The 11,341-nt window shown below is 36.6% G+C and overlaps 1 pseudogene across 1 annotated transcript; it reads right to left on the reverse strand.

The window, feature by feature from the left end:
* Positions 1-957: 957 nt before the first annotated feature.
* LOC145603608 (protein NCA1-like) lies at positions 958-8,481 on the reverse strand (annotated as a pseudogene). The gene is made up of 8 exons (XR_014104882.1): positions 8,331-8,481; positions 7,089-7,362; positions 6,730-6,961; positions 6,458-6,603; positions 4,656-4,743; positions 4,410-4,563; positions 2,038-2,187; positions 958-1,421 (listed from the first exon to the last, which is right to left on the reverse strand). The product of XR_014104882.1 is annotated as a protein NCA1-like (transcript).
* Between the last annotated feature and the right edge of the window lie 2,860 nt (positions 8,482-11,341).

Below are 11,341 nucleotides of genomic sequence, written 5' to 3' on the forward strand. Positions count from 1 at the left end.
AATTTGAGGAGAGAGAAAATGGAAGAAGAACAGTTTGAGGAGAGAGAAAATGGAACAGAGAAAATGAGAAAACTTTGGGAAAGAAGAACCTTTTGATGTAATAAAATGAAAAAAAAGAAAGACACGTTTTTTTTTTTTAATTTAAAATAACGGACCCGTTTGGTATAACGGAGTCCGTTATATGAAACGGGCTGGCCACACCATGTGGCCAGCCACATATAAAAATTAGTGTTATTTTTTTTATTTAACAAAGTTACCAAATTATCTTTTTTTATTGTAACAATTTTTTTTTTTTTTTTTTTTTTTTTTTTGGGAAAAGCAACAAACTTTTTTAAAAGATAAACAAAAAACTATGGGAAAATTTTTATTGAAAGGGTGACACGTGTATTAGGGGGATAAGGCCGGTAATTACTTTAGTATATAGTATTGAAGATTTGATTATTTGATATCCACATTTAATTTTGTAAAACTATACCATATTTTTCTCAGTGGTTGATTCAAAAAGAACTTATCCCACTTGCTGTTCTTGATATTTTCAATGATCCGTGGTATAAATTAAACTAAAAATACATACTTCGTATATATTTAGTGCAAAGCAAATATATACCACCACCACTAAGGCACTACAGTTACTTGCCTACCTATTGATTTGCTCCCCGGATCTTTTAAAGATGCATTTTCCTTCAAAATTGCACTCATCAATTTATGGAAACGAATGTCACAACAGCAACATCATACACATCACCACCTTGCTTGGTGTCCCAAGAGGCGAGACTGATCCTCGCTCTGAGAAGCTTCGATAACTAGCCTCTTATGATTTCATCACGGTTTATCTTCGTTCCTAAACTCGTTTTTTGTGCCAGAGCTGCAACTGGATAATACAAGCACATGGATGTATAACACACTGGCAAATATGCTACAGAAAGAGGAGCAATCTTTGTCGAGACCAGACTACTATTATTGAGGAAACACAGGATAATACTTTCAAGTTTCAACACTGAAGAATTTGTTACAGCATAAAGGTTATATGTACAGGAAAGTGGTTTTCTTTACAATCGATGACATTTTAGAGAATCAATTTTTTTCCCAGGATACAAAGTCACATAAGAAGGTGAACAAAGCATATCGTCATCATCTTAAGGGCAGATAAAATATGGCATGCAAGGGTTGCCCGCATAACATCCCCACGTTCCCAAGGTTTCACATAGTTCTACCAAGGGTACCTCCCATCAACTACAGATTCTCAATCTCCACGAAAAACATAAGCTTTTATTGTACATATACTCGCCCAAGTTGAATCATACAGAGGTCTTGTCACTCTTGTGTCACAACTTTCATTCATACGGAGCTGTCTTCTAGCTGGTTTGATCTGGTTGATTTTCTGTAATTTGGCTATTGAGGAATTCCAACACTGACAGTCGCTGCAAGGCAAGTTTAAAGGTAAGCTTTGTTTGATGTAAGAATATCTATCTATCTACTTCTGCATGAAAGTAAACTACTAAATTAACAACAAGAACTAAAGAACCAGGAGGCTATTGACTACATGTCCAACTGCTTCAAATATCAAGACACAAGAAGAGGTTCAGAAAGATCAATGGGCTTTCTAAAATAATACTCTGTAACTTTCAAACAGCGCTAATTGTGAAGGGGCTTTAAGTGAGAAAAGCTTAATAGAGATATTATTTTTCAGGAAGAGTTTCATCCTACATGACATGTCTTTTTACAAAGCATGCTAATAAACTTTGGATATAGTTTTGTACACAGTTCAGCCATCTCAACTGGAAATGACTGCAAGTCATCAGGTTGCAAGATTTTTCATTTTTTCTGGTTAAATTGCCACATATACTGATATACCAGCATTTACATAGTATAGCGAGACATGAATCTGGCAATCTAAAAGAAGCCAAGCAGATGAAATTTGACCTTCAAAACATAAGGGCCTTAGTAATTTGGTATCAATTGAAAAGCGAAAAAGGAAAACCACCAAAAAAAAAAAAATTATAGTAGAGCTTGACCAAGAACTCCAAGAAGCCATACCCTTTGTTCAAGTGCTTCTTGACTAGTGTCTATCTTCAAAGATTGTAACATGTTTACACCTTCACGAAAGCCAGAAATAGCTCCCTCTTCATTACCAAGCCCTCTGTCAACGTCAGCCACTTTTGCTAAAGAAACTGCTACATCTAAAGTCTGGAATCACAGGAAGCAATAACTTAGGAAGAGAGACATTATAAAATTTGCTTAACTACATAAAAAGTAGAAGACAAGGTAGTAACTAGTAAAAAGTTATGCAGTTGGGTTTTTGTATGTACAGCTGAGAAAAACTATCTGAAAATTCAAAGATCTGATCCCATAATATAGGATGTCCGGTCCGAAATAAATTCGGATCAGGTATCCGATCCAAATTTCTCGGATAACGGATACCTCTTCGGATATCAATTTTCGGATTTTCAGATATCCAATATATCCAAATTATTTCGGATAACGGATATCCAATCCGAATATCTATATTTTGGGTATTGAATAACTCTGATCCAAAATCCAAAAATTTGGGCTTTATCTTACATTTTCTTTTTAGAAAATCTAAATTAGATATTATTGTATAATATTTCAGATGTTGGATATCCGGAACATCCAATCCGAAATTTTCAAATATCTGAAATTTTTTGAATCGGATTCGGATAGCAATATCTCAAATTTCGGATTGGATATCTAATTCCTATTTGTTGAAATGTTATTCCGACAAAACATATAATTCTTTTAAACTAAAAATTGTTGAATGAAATGCTGTTCTGTCACAGCAGCATTTCATTTGACAAATTTTAAATTAGAACCACATTTCATTTGACAAATTTATAATTTAGAAGAATTAGCATCCTCATATTCATCAAGGGATTTAAAAACAAAAAAAGGAACTTTTGTGTAGAACGGACTCACGTGAGTCCGGACTTGAGAACAATGCTGCTTCTTCATCCTCAACCTTTGGGTTGATTCATTTACGCACCTTCGAAACTTTCATTATCTCTGTCCTGTTTCGATTTTGGGAGAAATTCATCACAAATTCCATCAATTTGGTCCGAAAAAGAGGGAGAATTCATCACAAATTCCATTGATTTAGAATCATGAACAGATCTAGAATCCAATTTAGCTAAAACATTTAATTATTATCCCACCTCTTGCTTCGATGGGGCTTGAGATTGCTTCATCAGCCCATATAAAACTTCAGAGACCTCAATTTCAATGGCGTCTTCTGTTGACAGCATGACGCCGACGATTTTGAAGACGATTTCTGGAGCGTATTTCGGTCCATTAGCCGCCTTCTACACCGGAATAGAAAAGTGTCAAATCCACAGAAACACATACATACATCACTGGAGAACAAGGGGATGAATATGGGGATGAATAGAACACTGACAATATGCGGTGTGAATTGAATCAGATGGGCCAAGGTATTAGACGTTCATTGTCAGGTTTTAGATTAGTATGGTCAGGTATTAGATAAATATTAATTGGTTTAATATTTGTTAGGAATTATAAATTTTTAGTCAGGAATATGATAATTTTTATCATAAATAAGACTATTTTAGTTAGGAATAAGATAATTTTTTATCAGAAATAAGACTAATTTAGTCAGGAATAACATATTTTTTATCAGAAATAAAACTATTTTAGTCAGAAATAAGATAATTTTTTTCAAGAAATAAGACAATATTATCGATTTTTGTTGCTAAGCCCGGTCTCACGTGAGTCCGTTCTACACAAAACCTTCTCAAAAAAAAAATAGTTAAAAAATAAAACTTTTTAACTGCTGTTATAAAAGTTGATCTCATTATTGTCATTAAGGTTTTTTTTTCCCATATTTATTGTTCCCACTTAACAAACCAAAAAAAAAAAAAAAAAAAAAAAAAAAAAGATTTACATTGAGATACTCCCAAATCCCAATTAGCTAACACTGCTTAACTCCAACACAGATGTGTTCATAGAAATTATTCCCTTCTACAACATATTTGGCAAATACTATTACCTAGTAAATTTAGCTCGGTGAAATGTTCCAATATTAAACAGAGTGCATTGCTCACAAGTCACAACCAGATCCTTTTTACAAAACAGAAGGTTAGACAGTTGGGTGTGATGGTCACCTTATAAGTTGTAAGAGCGTTGAGACAAATACAATACAGAAAAAAATAAAATAAAAGAAACAGGTTATTATATCACTCATTGATCACCACTTGACAAGAAACCTGTGTTTTGCAACCATGAAAGGGAGAGAGAAAAAGAAAGGAATAATATATAACCGTTTCTGCTTTCCTATTTCACAATGAAGAACAGTTGCAAAAGAGAAATTTACTAGGAATATTCAATAAACTAAGCAGCTAAGACATCATATGCAACAAATTGAAACAGGAGCTAACCAGAGATGCATTATCATGGTGATTTAACATGGCATTACGACGAACTTCCAAACAACGGAAATAATAATATATTATTCAGTGAAGCTTGCAGATCTCCATCATAGTACTTCAGGTCTCCAATTTTATTCAGTGAAACGGAAAGAGTGTGTATAATCTGCCAATAATATATTCATTATTAATTAGTGTCAATACAGTAAAATTTGCAGATTAAATTTGCAGCTGTCACATGATGTGTGAATGTATCACCTCCATATCGTCAGGAGGCACTTGTGACAAAAATTCAACACTTTCTTCAAAGTAGGTGACGGCAGATCCAGCATCTCCCATTGCACGACTGCAATAAACTTATATATATATACACTCCATTTTTCCAGAATATTGAAAAATTTATCAGCTCAAAATTAAAATTGAACATTTAGTGGAAAAAATAAGCACATTTAGTGAAAAACTTCTGCAAATTTATCCTTCTCCTTCTACCCTATATATGATGATGATGATGCCCCCAATCACCCCAGGACTCAAAGATGCACACTGTCAACCAGAAAAGTACTTTAAATCCCTTCCCCTCTCTTTTGCCTATAGAAGAAATTGGCGCTATAAAAAGAAGGGAGATCCAGAATCTTCAGACATGTCAAAGATGGTTCTTCTCAGAGGGTTGCTTTTGGAGGTTGTACACCTAATATGGTACAGAGAATTAAACATGCTAAAAAGTCTTGAGCTACTTGCTTTTGATGGGTCCCAGTTATGGGTATAGTATTGTTAAGAGAACAGTAAGACCAAAGTGCTTTACTCAATGTCCATCCCTCACAGATTATTCAATCTCCTAAAAGTCTTCAGCTATGTTCTTTAGCAGGGCTCCAGTTAAGGGTATGATCATAAAAGTATAGTAAGACCAAAGTTCTGTAAACAATTGCAGTTCTACAGGTAATAGTGCAGACACTGAGAAAGACAATAAGACAAGCTGAGCAAAATGAAAAACGTCACACGGAGAATGATCCCCTCCACTCCTTCAGTGACCGCGATTAGGTGTCAAAGATGTATGCAGCATTATCCTTTTAACTAGAAAAATACTGAAATCTTTTCGCTAACTTCTCCTGCAGAGGAAATAGCACAAAAGATGTCTTCTCATCACTTGTACTAAATATGATACAAATTATTATTGCATGCTTAATGTCTTCAAAGCGGTTCTTCTTGGTCCCAAGGATGATGGGAAATACACATAAAAGTAGAACAATGTTTGGAAAACTGTGGGAATTTTTAAGCTTTAATAGTGAATACATGTATTAGAGTTTTAACGATTGTGTCATTGCTTTTGCCATCTTTCACACTTTCAAAAAGTAATAAACAAATTTATTACTTAACAGTCATATCTATGCATTGGTTGCATAAGAACTTGCCACAATATACGCATCTGACCATGGAATAACTCAGTGTAAGCCACAAGTTACAAAAAATAATTATTGAGGCCCACAAGATGTACAAAGGTTACTACATTAGTTAAATCAAGGGATGAAAGATTATAACAATGATTCTAATGTACCAAATACATTGTTCTTGAACAAAGGCTAGATCTCACAACAAGAGAGACTATGGAAATTGTCAAATAATAGGATTCAGAAAAGACTAACACATATAGCATTCCGCCTACCCTTAGTACTGTGTAAATAAAATATAAATGAAAGTCACCCTTGCTCTTATGAACAAGTTAACACTAAGTGAGTCATCTCAAACATTTCAGCCATGCATTGAATACCTTCCCTTGATCTTTATGTAAACTAGAAATTTCTGCAGAGCCATAACCTGTCAAACATCGATAGCCCTGTAGATAACCCTTTCCTCATCACTCCTCAAACAATCAAACTATATGAAGGTTTTTTCAAAATTATTATCTAGAAAAATTGAATATACATCATTAAAGTGCTAAACTAAGGTAGCCTTATATAAACTTCTGATGATGCTAAAAGGATGAGCAATCCAGTTCCTAGCGCATAGTGAAGTTCTATGAGGTGTAAGTAAGAGAAAGGGGGGAAGAAAGGGAAAGAGTATACCAGCAATCTCCCAGCATTCCCAGCACAGCCCCAAGTTGGGAGCACAGTTCTGGCTTGTTACCAGATTCCTTTAATTGTTCCCTGATATCGGCAGCACAAAGTGACAGCCTGGATTTAGCACTCTCCACGTTCTGAGCACGAAATGCCTACAAATACAAAAGAAAGTACATGATTGAACATACTTTTAAAGCTAAAACTTAACAGTTGACTAACTTCAAGTTCAATATCCATTAGCATGCTTTTAGACATTAACTATTCACACCACAACTTACCCTCATGGCATGTTGAACCAAAAAAGCACCTCTCTCTAGTGAGACATCTTCATAAATCACAGATTTATTTTTGCTAACTTCCTCCTCGGCATCTGTACTGGCAGGAGACCTCTTGATTCTGGCATGACCAGCAATGAACTTATCAACAAGCTTTTGAGTTTCTTCATCATGTTCAATCTTCTCAATATCAGCCCCACATAATGGACAGTCATTAAAGCGAGATATGCATGCCCTGGATTGCCAAGCAAAATAAGAAACCTAGTCAAGGATAGAAAGGAGCAGTAACATAATAATCGTGAAATTTCCTTCAAAAATAAAGGCGTTGAAAGCAGTAGTGATCACGAATAAATTTAACTTACTTGCAATATATGTGGGAGCAAGGCACACATTTACAGCTCTCAAACAAAAGGGCTTTGCATAGCACACAGCTGAGAGGGCCAATTTTGAATGAACGAGAATCATATCCAAGAGGACACTTAGGTTCATTTACGCCAGAATCAACAGACTCACTTTTAGCTTTACTCTCATGTTCTGCTGCATGTTTACATATATTTTCACCACTTCTTTTTGAAGAGGCATCATCAGGATGAGTAGCTTTGACAAATGGGCAAACTGGGGTCATCTGTTCCAACACTGAAGGGAGCAAGTATCAGAGACCAAGTATTTACATGATCTATTAGCCTATAAGCACATGACAAAAATCCAACCAGTTTCAGTTTGAAGTCAAATCTGATTATCTGAACCAAACAAGCAACCACCAAATGGAGAGAAAAATCTTGGAGAAGTTACCCGCAATCAACAAAAACAAGAGTATAGGGAGCATTCTTGAAAATACACAATAAATGGGTGATAAAGGCTACTCTGCCAGAGCTACAATTACATAGAAAACTCTTACTCCAATAAAAACAACCAGCTTAAATTCACCTTTCAATAGCAAATGAAATAAATAACGCAAATACGCAATCATATTGATATATTCGGCAGCTTTACAAACTCTTGCATTGCCACTAACACTATGTTGATTTACATGCTGAACATGTACTATCAGAATATAAATTTGGCTTAGAATACTCCAACATATGCAAAACAAATTTACGATTCGGTTCAAACCAGCCTCAAGTCTATAACTACGGATATTGTATTACTCCCCCTATCCCTTTTTATTTGCCCCATTTGACTTTATTTATGAGGGCTTCTCAAAGGAAATGTCGAAAGTACAAAAAGAACGAAGAGAGTACAGCTTAATGAACTTATCACCGCCTATATCTTTAGGTACCCCAAACAGCTCAGATTATGATAAACAATCAACACCACAATTTCAAAAATTAGACTCGTCATCTCTCATAAGAAAACCCCATGATGAATTTTGACATTACATCTATAATACAATCTTACCTAAAAAAGAAATGATTTTTTCATATCATTTGATTAATAAAATTTCAACAATTACCCAAAATATATCATTCCATAAAAAATTAAAATTAACCCAGATCATGCAATTATAATCGAGAAATTATTCCGTCACATAAACCATAGGATCTTGACATCAAAATCAAGATTAAGAATAATTGTTTTCATAAATAAAAGAAATTCAATAGTACCTGAAAAAACAGATCTGAAATAAGGAGATTAGAGGAGGAATCGAGGATGGTGTTAAAACTTAAAATGGCGGGGGAAGAGTAAGTGTGAAAATGTTGTTTGTTTGGATAGGATTTTTTTTAGGAAGAAGGAGGGGGTAAAAATGTCAATTGTGAAGGTATTGAACGGGAAGTTGTTTGCAATTGCAAGCATTAAATATATTCCTGTTTTGCCCCTCTCAATGAGGAAGTGTGCAACTTTCTAGAGGTGACCAAAGGCGGGGCAGAACCGCAGAAGGGTTCAGGCCGAGTCGAGGCTAAAAATTTCAGCCTATTTGGTCGGGTCGGGCCAAGGCTCATAAGGAAAATGCTGGTCTAAAAGTCGTAAAATTAGATATGTTTAGCAGGGCTTTTCAGTTCACGCTATTAAAGTAACAAAAAAAAAAACTCAGCAATGCATGACTAAGGCTCGTGGGAAATTAAAAAAAATTTGTGTTGGCCGAGCCCAACCCGACCTTGGGACAAAAATTTCTGTCTAAAGCCAATTGTTATATGGAAATAGGTGGATCACACCCATAATGTTAACATTTAGTAAAATAAAAAATGAACAACTATATTACTATACTAAAACGACTTTTCCCTCCAAAAGAATTATAATCTTGCCTATTTCTTTATTGTGGAGTTTTTTTTAATCACCTTTTATTTATAGGAAAAATGTGACATGCTAAAGTCGTAGTCACCTAATCAAAAGTAATTCCTAAATCCTCTAACTATGTAGATAAGGAAAAAGGGTCGAACCACAAGGAAACAAGTCTATTTATTCCTAATTAATTAAAAGTAATCTAAATTATCAAGTAACAATGTGTTGTTATTAAAAGACTATACTACGAAGATATGAGTAGGGAGAAATAAAAGTAGGAGGTATAAAATAATAAAAGGCCTAGGGCATAGGTTCACCAATAAACAATATTTTAGGGTAAAACATATAATCAATCATCAATGCATCAATTAATCAGATTATAAAGGGCTTTCACTATGTATTATAATCACAGAGTTAATTTACCGGTATTAAATCTCATCTCTCGAATCTCGACCTAATTTAATCATTTATAAATTAGTCTGCCTATTGAAACTAAGCCTAAACATCAATTCTCATCTTTCGAATCAATATTGCTAAACTCATACAATTAAACCAGGCCTAATCTAATTGCATAGCATTAAATCAATCAATAGGAAATTAATTAAGCATTGACAATCAACAATCATAAATTACCCCTTCATATTATTCATTGGATCCCCATAAACCCTAGAAAGAAATCTACTCGCACATAATTAAATCTAAACTAAACAAAGCAAATAAACAAGTCATGAAGGAATAAAGAAATAAGATTGCTGAAATTAATAACGAAGAAATCGTTACAAAAATTAACGGAATTAAGGAGTTGAGTTAAGAACAAGAGTAAAGTTGTTCAGAGAAATCTAGAGAAAGAAAAATAAACTAAGTAGAGAGATAATAGAGAGTAAAAAGAGTACTAAACTTGCTTAACGAAAACGCATTTATATTAAGCAAGAAATCGTAAACTAAAACAAAGTAAACGACACTTAAAAAATCTAATCGGGACACGCGCCCGGTCGGGCGCCACACCACCTTTTTCTTCCAAGGGGCTTCTCTCGCGCCCAGTCGGGCGCGAGCTCAGGCGAAGGATGCTTCAATATTAGTTTCGCCCCGCTTGGTCAGGCACGCCTTCGGGCTGAGCCATCTCTGACCGGACCAAAAACTTTGGGCATCTTGTAATTTGGGTAAAAATACCCTGGCCAGTTGGCCCAATCCGAGTCCGCCACGTCACTGGAAGGGGCGCCACTTTGGACCTCCCAGAGAACGACACGTGGCAGGTAGATAAAAGGACCTGGGATTGGCGGCTTTCAGGCCAAAATCCTAAGGCCTGCAAAAAGCTGTGTGACATTCCCTAGGGCAGGAAACCCTAGGGAGGGCACACCTTTCTAGGAGCCTATAAATAGGAGACAACCTCCTCATTTATGGGCTACATTCTCACGTTCACGTTTTCACACCTTACGAGGAATATTCAGTGATTACCAATCATTGTCAGAACTGTCACTCTCAAGAGAACAGTACACCTGAGCTCGGAGTCCGAGCAGATAACCTTTTCATTCCGCACATTACTTTTCGGACCTTTACTAACTTAGGCTTCGGAGGCGGACCACCGACCATTCGGTGCTCCGTTGTTTTGCAGGTACAGGCGTCCAAGTGAGCATCCAGTCTTAGTGTTGTAACTCTCCTGAGGGACACAAAAAACCCTGAAACATTTGGCGCCGTCTGTGGGGAGAGTACCTCTAAGATGGCCTCTTTGGAAACTGTACCAATTCCTGAAACCAATCGGCCTCCTGAGACCAGACAGCCACCAGAGACCAATCGGTCCCTGGAAGAAGTGTTGGTCCAAACGGACCATGACTCAGGTGACGACGGTTACGGCGAAACCTATACTGCCAGAGATGGGTCTCTCATCTCCAGGCGCATCCGCAGCAAGAAAAAGCGGGAGCGCCCTCACTCTCAAAATGCTCCGACCAAACCAGCCGGACATTCAAAGAGGACGGTTGATCCTACCTAGGCGGAAGGATCTGCCCCACTAACCAGAGACGAGCTCATGAAGCTTGTGAGCAGTCTCCGAGGTGAGATCACCGACAAGAGGTTGGCTACTCCTAGAAAGGAGCAGTCGGCCAAAAAGTCAGCCCAGGTGGGCAAGCACAAATCGGTCAGGGACCGACAGCCGACTCCTCATCCTGCCCCTAAGGAGAAGGCTCGGCCTCAGTTTGACCTTACCAGTCTCCGTTTCCTAGAAACGGGTACAAGAAAAGCCATTCGGCATGTTCAGCCGGATGACGCTCGACATTACATTGAGCAGAAGAGGAATGAGCTTTCAGAGTCGGCCTCAACATCGACTTATCATGACAGCTTCCAGACTACCTCCTTGAGGTATTCACAATCTGTGCATGAGAATCCAGCAAGCAGCCCTCGG

The sequence above is a fragment of the Chenopodium album genome, chromosome 22 (genome assembly GCF_948465745.1).
Source record: "Chenopodium album chromosome 22, dcCheAlbu1.1, whole genome shotgun sequence".
NCBI classification, from domain to species: Eukaryota; Viridiplantae; Streptophyta; class Magnoliopsida; order Caryophyllales; family Amaranthaceae; genus Chenopodium; species Chenopodium album.